The sequence below is a fragment of the Amblyomma maculatum genome, chromosome 4 (genome assembly GCF_055883805.1).
Source record: "Amblyomma maculatum isolate TAMU_Amacu chromosome 4, ASM5588380v1, whole genome shotgun sequence".
Lineage (NCBI taxonomy): Eukaryota > Metazoa > Arthropoda > Arachnida > Ixodida > Ixodidae > Amblyomma > Amblyomma maculatum.
Window position 1 is genome coordinate 56067297 of NC_139347.1, and position 9938 is coordinate 56077234.

A 9938-nucleotide genomic window follows, 5' to 3' on the forward strand; every position below is an offset into this window, starting at 1 on the left:
AGCGGAGGTGTCTCAGCCACCGAAGCGTGAATCTGTTCTCTCAACAGTAGGGTCCTCTGAGCAGTGTCACCTGGCGACAGATAGCGGAAATATTGTAAACATTAATAAGAGCACATTTAAAGCCTGCCGTACTCGTTGCCTCAGTGGCGCAGTGGATTAACATTACCTGAGCACTTAGCGAATAAAATATATGTTCGAGCACCGAATCAGTAGCAGGCCCATGCATTTTCTTTTCCTTCTTCCTACAGCCACAACAACAACAACAACATAGAAGTAAGCGAGATGTGGAATAGGGTGCAGTAGAACGAAGAATGTGTAACGCCTGGCAAGAGATACGGCAGACACCCATCAAAGGAGGCCCTCCTTCAAATGGCGTCGATCGAGCGCGATCGTTGCGATTTAATATCGCAGGCAACCTATTCTGCGGCGCTACAGAAAGCTAAAAGAAAAGGGAAGGAGACAGGCCTTTTTTACCATGCCGTGGCGCGCATTATTCGGAGTCGCGGTGCGTTGGTGTGAAGTTGGGGAGTTGGAGAGACGATCAATAGGGCCCCTTCTCCAAGGGACGGGGACAAAAGCCTGTCACCTCTCTCCTGCCGAGCCTTCTCAACAGAACCTCGAATACAGTATTCATTAACATTTCACGCTACGTGGTTAACCACCACGTCACGGGAACCCGCCTATATGGATAGAGAGCCTCCTTTGATGGGTATTTGTCGCTCCATTCTTGAGTTGCATCCGAATATACATTTGGACACAGGTAAAGAAAAAAGCGACAAACAGCCCTCAAAAGACCCCCCTCCACTGTGGCATCGCTCCAAATGTGTGACGTCGCGGCACACACAGGAAAAGAAAAAAAGTACAGAAAAAATGTGTTCTTCCGCGCTCACGGTAGACCGAGAGTTTTAGAATAAGGGGACCCAACCGGTTAGGGGAATAGGGTATTAGCGTGACCATTGGAGAAACCGGTTTGACTGGGCTGTTAAGGGGGGAAGTCATCAACACTTTTCTGTGCTACGATAACAACCCAGATCCTCAATATGACAAACACCATTCACCACTTTTTAAAATCGTCTTGCATGAAGCGATGCATGCTGGGTAATCTGCCATGATGATGTCACTAGCAGCAGTTGGCGGGAAGCGCAGCCAGGCTGAATGGAGCGTATGCCTTGTCGTTTTAGACGGTCCATCGAGCAAACAAACGGCTTTTCGTGAGCTGCCCTTACGTGCGTGCAAGATCTTGCAAGATATCAGTGAGGAACGTACGTGTCGACGCTGTGCCCGAAAAATCGGGCTGCGCTATGAAGAAATTGGCACAGCAGTGCGGGGCGGACCTGTTCACGCTAGGCGCAGACGACTGCATGGCTGTACTATGCGTTTGGACCTGTGGCCGCCCGTCGACATCGCCGACATTCATGACTCCTAGTTCTGGTGAGTAGTTTGATACTTTTCGGATTGGCGTCGATCTCCGTGTGTTGGCCCGTGCGAGCCAATCGCGTCGGCGACGCTAGAGGGATCCTTTGCCTTTCCGCACTCATGCAGACGTATTTGTGACGAACCCGCAGTCGGCCTTTCTGATCGCGCCAGCATCGTTCGTCTGCGCTCACTACGCGACCATGCAGACGAGGCTATAGTGTGAGTGACGTGCTGCTTCGTCTGGTCTGGTGCCAGCGGCATCTTCATGGCGGATTACTCAGCATACATCGTTTCATGCAGGGAACCAGCGGTGTCACCGGTGTCACCTCGTAGGGCTCTATAGGGGAGAAAACCTGGGCCAGGGGGCGCTGCGCCGCTCTGTGCGTCAGCGCCCTCCATGGAGACCCCGTCAAAATCTACGCGCAGCCCGGCCGCGTCGTCTGCTAGCCGCCGCATAGAAAAGCATGTTGTCGTCTGCTCCGCGCTGCTTTCTAGCACGTGTTTGCGCGCGCGCGCTCGGTTGTTTCTCTCCTCCTCCGACCGCATTGTGGCCACCGTCGCGCTCTAACAATGAAGAAGAAAGAAAGAAAAGAACTAGAATGAAAAAATGACGGCGCACTTTTTTCGCGAAGCTTGTGTGGAAACGGTAACGGGATGGTTGTGGGCATTTCTTTCTTTTTTTTTTTTGGGGGGGGGGGGGATATCTCGTACTGTTCGTGTGTCGTAATTCTCTAACTGGCGGTGCCGAAGCAGCCATCGTGGAACCGAGTCGGCCTGAAGAAACAGATCATCATCATCATCATCATCATCATCATCATCATCAGCCTGATTATACCCACTGCAGGGCGAAGGCCTCTCCCATATCTCTCCACTTAACCCGGTTCTGTGCTAGCTGCATCCACTTGACCCCTGCGAACTTCTTAATCTCATCCGCCCACCTAACTTTCTGCCGCCCTCTGCTACGCTTTCCTTCCCTTGGAATCCAGTTTGTTACCCTCAGCGACCATCGGTTATCCTCTCTTCGCACTACATGTCCTGCCCATGTCCATTTCTTCTTCTTAATTTCCACTAGAATGTCGTTAACTTGAGTTATTTCTCTGACCCACTCTGCACGCTTTCTATCTCTTAATGTTACCCCTACCATTTTTCGTTCCATAGCCCTCTGGGTTGTCCTCAACTTAAGTAGAACTCTCTTGGTTAGCCTCCACGTTTCAGCCCCATAGGTGAGTACAGGTAAGATGCAACTGTTGTATACTTTCCTCTTGAGCGATACCGGTAAGCTGCTAGTCATAATCTGCGAGTGCTTGCCAAATGCGCTCCATCCCAATCTTATTCTTCTTGTTATTTCCTTTTCATGGTCCGGATCTGCGGTTACTACCTGTCCTAAGTAGATATATTCGCCTACTACTTCCAGTATTTCGCTACCTAATGTAAACTCCTGTTCCTTCCCGAGGCTGTTGAACATTACCTTAGTCTTCTGCATATTGATTTTCAAGCCTACCTTTCTACTTTTCCTGTCTAGGTCATCAATCATTATTTGCAGTTCATCTCCCGAGTTGCTTAGCAAGGCAATGTCATCAGCAAATCGTAGATTACTGAGGTATTCTCCATCTAGCTTTATCCCTAACTGCTCCCATTCCAAGTCTCTGAATACTTCCTCTAAACAAGCTGTGAATAGTACTGGGGAGATTGTGTCTCCTTGCCTAACACCTTTCTTTATAGGAATTTTGTTACTTTCTTTATGCAGAACTATGGTTGCTGTGCAGCCACTATATATATCTTCCAGCACTTTCACGTACGGCTCGTCTACCCCCTGATTTCGCAATGCCTGCATCACCGCCGAGGTTTCAACTGAGTCAAATGCTTTTTCGTAATCAATGAATGCTATGTATAAGGGCTGGTTATATTCCGCGCATTTTTCTATCACCTGATTGATGGTATGGATATGATCGATAGTAGAGTACCGTTTCCGAAACCCTGCTTGATCCTTTGCTTGATTGCAGTCTGAGGTTGTCCTGATTCTATTAGCGATTACCTTAGTAAATACCTTATACGTAACAGACAGTAAGCTGATTGGTCTGTAATTTTTAAGGTCCTTAGAGTCCCCTTTCTTGTGAATGAGGATAATGTTTGCATTCTTCCATGCTTCCGGTACCGTCGATGACACCAGGCACTGCGTATACAGGGTGGCCAATTTTTCTAGCACGATATCCCCCCCGTCCTTCAGCAAATCTGTAGTTATCTGATCCTCTCCAGCTGATTTCCCCCTTTTCATAGTTTCTAGTGCTTTCTTGACCTCGTCCTTCGTCACTGGTGGAACGTCTGACTGTTTTTCCCTACCGCCAATCTCATTACGGTCCTGACTACTTTGGCTACTGTAGAGATCTGTATAGAACTCCTCGGCTACTTTGACTATCTTGTCCATATTAGTGATGACGTTGCCCGCCTTGTCCCTTATCGCATACATCTGGTTTTTGCCTATGCCCAATTTCTTCTTTACCGCTTTAAGGCTTCCCCCGTTCTTTACAGCATGCTCAATTTTCTCCATGTTATACTTCCTTATATCGGCCACCTTGCGCTTATTGATTAGCTTTGATATCTCGGCCAATTCGATCTGGTTTGTTGGATTGGAAGCTTTCATACTCTGCCGTTTCTTAATCAAATCTTTCGTCTCCTTAGACAGCTTACCGGTATCCTCTCTAACTATCCTACCGCCTACTTCTACCGCGCACTCAGTAATGATATCTCTGAAATTATTGTTCCTTGCCTCTAGGGTAACGTCGCCATCCTCAGTTAGAGCTGAATACCTATTCTGTAGCGAGATCCTGAACTCTTCTGCCCTCCCCCTCACCGCTAATTCGTTGATGGGTTTCTTTCTTACTAATCTATTGCGTTCTTTCTTCAGATTTAGGCTAATTCGGGACCTCACCATCCTGTGGTCACTACATCGAACTTTCCCGATTACCTCTACATCCTGCACAATGGCGGGGGTTGAACACATTATGAAGTCGATTTCATTTTTAGTCTCTCCGTTAGGACTTTTCCATGTCCATTTTCGGTTCTTACGTTTGCTGAAGAAGGTATTCATGATTCGTAAGTTATTGCGCTCTGCAAACTCAACTAGTAACTCCCCCCTGCTATTCCTAGAACCAATGCCATAGTCACCTACTGCCTGTTTTTTCCCTACCTTGGCATTGAAGTCGCCCATTAGTACAGTATACTGCGTCTTTACTTTTCGCATTGCCGATTCTACATCTTCATAGAAGCTTTCAACGGCCTGGTCATCATAACTACATGTAGGTGCATAGGCCTGTACAACCTTCAGTTTATACCGCTTATTAAGCCTAATTACGATGCCTGCAACCCTCTCATTATTACTATAGAATTCATCTATATTACCCGCTATATACTTATTGACAAGGAAACCTACTCCTAGTTGTCGCCTCTCTGGTAAACCTCTAATTCGTCATTAATGCGATCACTTTACGTCAATCATCCTATCCTCATATGCGATCCTGCTTCGGGAGCTGAAAACTGCGCGTTCGCTATAGGAGATAACTGAACTAGGAATTGCGCAGCGTAACAGTGGAATTAAGAAGACAAAGGTTTCTGTGGAGAGATGTCCCCGTCTGCATGGAAAGTCGTCAGACATTTCCTCGCTGTTCGTCTCGTGGAGAGGAAACTGCCGCAAAAATGGCATGCCTCGGCTTCTGGGGAATGACCCAAGGCGTTAGGAACCCCTCATCGTTAAAGGTAGATAGGTCATTGATTTCGAACGGCAGCGCCGCAGCAGCGAACTTCCCCTGGCCGGTGTCGGCAGGAACCAAAGGGTAAGGTGGCATGCTTTGTGCCTTTGTAGGGAACGCATCCTAAACGCGCCGAAAACAGGCCCCACGGCGCCGGCAGCACTGCCTAAAACGTTTGTCCCCAAAGAGCTGAATAGGCCCCTTTCAAGTGACCAGTCACAAAGGGAAAGGAAGGAGCACTCGTCTCTGTGTACAAGCCTATCGGTTATTCTCAACCAGAAGGCTGGACCCTTCATTCTGTGAACATGAACACAGGCATCAAGAGGTGCCGCCTCAAGTCCTTCAAGATACCTGTCGTTTGCCTCCCGCCTTCAAGTAGCGAATTCGCGTTCATTTTTTTTTTTCTTTTTTTGTCTGAGCCTGCCAACAAGCGCTCTTTGAAAACAATGTCCGGCGATCAATTAATCATAATTTCTTGCTTTCGAAAGCACCGATAAAAAACATGCCTCCAGCCAGCCTCTATGTCAGCCGGGGCACAGAAAAAAGCAAAATTAAGAAATCGCACTGGCAAAGAGCGCCGGCTTTGCGCGCGAAGACGCGCCCCCAACCCCCCTCGTCCTCACTCTCCTTCTCCCGCTCCGCGTGCACGCGCGGCTGAACGTAGCACGCGCTCCCGAGCGAGCAGGCTGCGCAGACTCCGCAGACAGCCGCGCGCAGCGCGGGCGCGAATGCGCGTAGGTTTTGTAGTTCCTCTCCGCTCCGCTGGAAACCGAGCACTGGCGTCGCGGAGCAAACTCCAGCCACAGCCGGTCTCGAGGGAGAGGGCGCGCGAGAAGCGCTCTCTCCCTCGAGATCGGCCGTGCTCCAGCTTTGGTTCCCTATGGCGAAAAAGAGATGCAGTGAAGCGCAGAACAACGAAGTGGTTTCGTCAAAACTCGTTTTACTTGTTGTACTTAGCATGATGAGCAAACGACGATAGTATCGATTCAATTGAGTAAAGCTATATATTTTTGCTCGAACCAGCGAAGCATTTAGGAACTATTTGCCAGCACGGACGCACTCGAAGAAACCACGTTCCAAGCGCTACTTGTAGGTGCATTGTTGTTGTTGTTGTTGTTGAAAACTTTTATTGTCCAACAGAGAAGGACCATACCGCCTGGGCCGCTCTGTCTCACCCCCCTTTAAGGGAGAGGGGACTTAGCGGCCCAGCCGCACGGGATGGTCGCATTAGATGCTGGCCGGTTTGGTTTCGCCGGCGGCCTCTGTTGCCAGTTGGACGGCGGTGAGTTGGAGCTCAGGGTACGAGCTTCGCAATAAGGTTTCCCAGGCCTCCCTACTGCTAACGTTTTGCGCCCTGCCAGGGGAGTAAGCGCACTCCCAAATTATATGGTCGAGGGTTCCTCTCGCCCCACACTTTTTACATTTATCGTCCTCGCAGTCCGATCGGATATGTTTATTTAGTACTGGGTTTGGGTATACTCCAGTCTGCAGGCGTCTCCACGCCATTGCCTGACCTCTATTTAACGCCGTGTTCGGTGGGGGAAAACGCCTCCGGCATTGCCTGTAGTGTTCTGTAATGTCTTGATACGAGATTAATCGCCCTTCTCTATTATGTTCTGCCTGAGCCGAGCCATCCTGTACAGCTCGGGGGTAGAGATCTCGAGCTGCACTGTGGGCCGCCTCGTTACCGCTGACAGATTCGTGCGCCGGGGTCCAGATGATGTTGATCGTCCTATCAATCACTCCTTGTGTTAAAATTTTGGTGGTGAGGGGGTTTACCTTCCCCCTACTGAAATTTTGGATTGCAGTTTTACTGTCGCTAATAATATATCTAGCTTTGGTGCCAACGCAAGCGATCGCCGCAGCTTCCTCCGTTATCTCGGTTTCTTTCCCTAGTATGGTAGCCACCGTGATGAGGGTGCCTCCCCCATCTACCGCCGCTATGGTCATGTATCGACTGTGTCTGTTTCCTGTCGCATCTGCGTAGGCAACTTCATTTGGGGGTTTGCTCCGATAGATTGTTTCTATCGCTTCCGCCCAGTCAGTCGGCCGTGACGTCATGGTATAGCTCGACAGGTATTGGCTGGAGGGTGGTCCTTTGATAGTTGGATGCCGCTTTTTTTCTTGACCTGTATCCAACTGTGATAACTTTGCGCTCCGCGACACACTGAATCGAATTGATACCATTCCGAACCTTCTGCATCAAATAGGCGGTCCACAAATATTTATACGAATGGTGGTTCACAAACCGTAGTAAATATAGCGGAACGAAAGAATGCGTATAAAGTTGTGTTGCAGCAACCGAGTATCGCATATGTATTATAATTAAGTAGAGCGATTTGGGCGAGTTGGTAACGATGCATCGCATCGAACAGCGCGAGTAAACACGGGAATTGAAGACAGAAAGACACAGAACGAGCGCGACCTTGAGTGATGCGAGCATTAACTAACGCTCTAAAAAAATGCAGAGAATTTCGGCTAAACTTCATTAAAGCGGAAGCTTAATTGGCTGTTTGCGAAAACGTGTCCGCAAAACGTGGATACAAAATGTAACGTGTGGTGTGACGTCACATTAAGATGAGAGTGGACAGGTCATCCGCCTGGCGGAAGAAGCCGCGAAGAACCAAGACCTCTTTGTCTGCTTCTGATCGTGGAGGTCCCGGCTCCCGTCCCTTAGTCCTGCGTGCCGGGGGCGCGGACTACAAGGCCTCCTTATCTGGTGAAGAATAAAGTTATCACAACTAAACTCTGCTCTTATTGGTTGGTTGCACAACTACCACACCATGCTGTGGGCCTTGCAAACCATTACACGGCTGTTCCACAAGCTAAATAAGATTTTTTTCAGTACAGCAGGCTTTGGATTAGTGCTTTCATGCGAACATTTTCTTGCTTTTTTGACTACTTTCCTCACTGTTCGAGAAGCTACAAAGCTCTCTCTACCTTCTCAGCATGCAAGATTCTTATCAAGGTGATAGGGAGATTTTGCAAAGTACAGTCGTGAGCAAAAGTGGTATACAACACTCAGCCGGTGGCGGAGCTCGCGAAAACTGCATGCCAACTTCATCTAGCAACAGCTATCTGTGATCGGAACAATAGTGGCAGTGCCCCATTTTATCCACATGCATGTGTCGCTGTCTAGTGCAATGTCGCTAGGCGGCATTTTTATGCAATTTCCCCGAGCTCTGTCACTGGCTGAGTGTTGTATACCACTTTTGCTCACGACTGTACATCTGTTGTGCAGCGAAATGTTCTAAAGACAGCATTTAATGTCTATTCCAACTATGCACTAAGTTGCACTAACACAAATACCAATGTTTTTAGTGTCAGCATCAACAAATACTTTAGGGCAGCGGCACCAGTTCAGTTCATTGCTGTTCTGCTTCCAGTCATGGAAACACTTGACCAAAGGGCTGGGCAAACGCTAACCCTGAAATATCTGTTTTATTACTTTAGACCAATGGTTAAGAGGCAATAGGACAAGCCACAAGGGGCAGTACTCTCCTCGCTTATTTAACCTAGCCTTACACTGTACCTGCTGGTTCGACTCATCATAGAAGGCATACGCCATGCTCTGTATGCAGATAACACCATTTCGGCAACAAGAGGCAACACAGGACAGACTGAAGATGCACACCAGGAAGTCATGGATATGATGCTGAGCTATATCACCAACTGCGGCCTCACATGTTCTACCAAGGTAGAGCTCCTAGTCATGCATCCCAGCAGCAGGCAAAAACAGATCCAAATTAAATTCACAACTTGCCCAATCCTAAAGCAGGCACCATTTGCATTCTAGGCCCGCATATCAACAGCAAAGCAGTTTACGCAACAGCTATCAGAGAGCTTCGCATGTGTGAACAAGTCAGCAGAAATATCACACACGTGACTAAGAGCAATATGAGAGAGAACGACACCCTCACACTGAAGTCTTGATCGTAAACCACATAACCTACATAACCCTGTACCTAAAGTTATGGAAGAGCAACCTCAAGATTCTTGACATCATACTGAGCATCGCCTATAAGTGGGCACTAGTGTGATCCCTCACTGAGTCTACCAACACCACTGATGAACTCATAGTGGCTCACCTTCCAGCACAAACTTTCCGCCTCTCTGGTACTGCCACTGGACAGCAAATACCTTAAGAGCTCCGCCTTATCCTGCTCAGTACCCTGTGAGGGCATCACAACAGTAGCCGTCACTATCCTAGGTCATAAGGTAGTGGGGCTAGTGGTTAGAAATTTAGAAATCACATGCATGGAGGAGGCAGCGATCACGTTAGCTGCAACACACACCGAACCAACAAACACACATCGCCTACAGAAACTACATGCGAGGCCAGGTGTACCCCCTGGTCTGCAAAACCTTAAACCCAAGCCAGACCCCAGGCCTCAGAAATTTAAGCGATATGGATGCCTGGTAATCAAGGAGTAGAAGGAAATGAGCATGCACACACTGCAACCCAAGCATTCCTCTCCCAGGATACCTCACTACTCCACCCCCCTGACCACCTTGACCCTTCACTACATACCACGAGATAATCCATGTCCATTTAGTTATCAAATACTCCCAGGCCCCATTCAAGGACTGCATAAACCAGAGGAATGTCACCTCAGATGATTACAAACCCTGTCCTACAACAGCCCAGCTAAACTGCACGTGTTTAGCTCAGATTCCTTTCAAGCTCAGTGCAAGTCTTGCAATGAGAATAAGGACCTTTATCATAAGGTATGGGCTTGCCAAGGAAACTAAGCCATTCCCCATAATGAAAACACA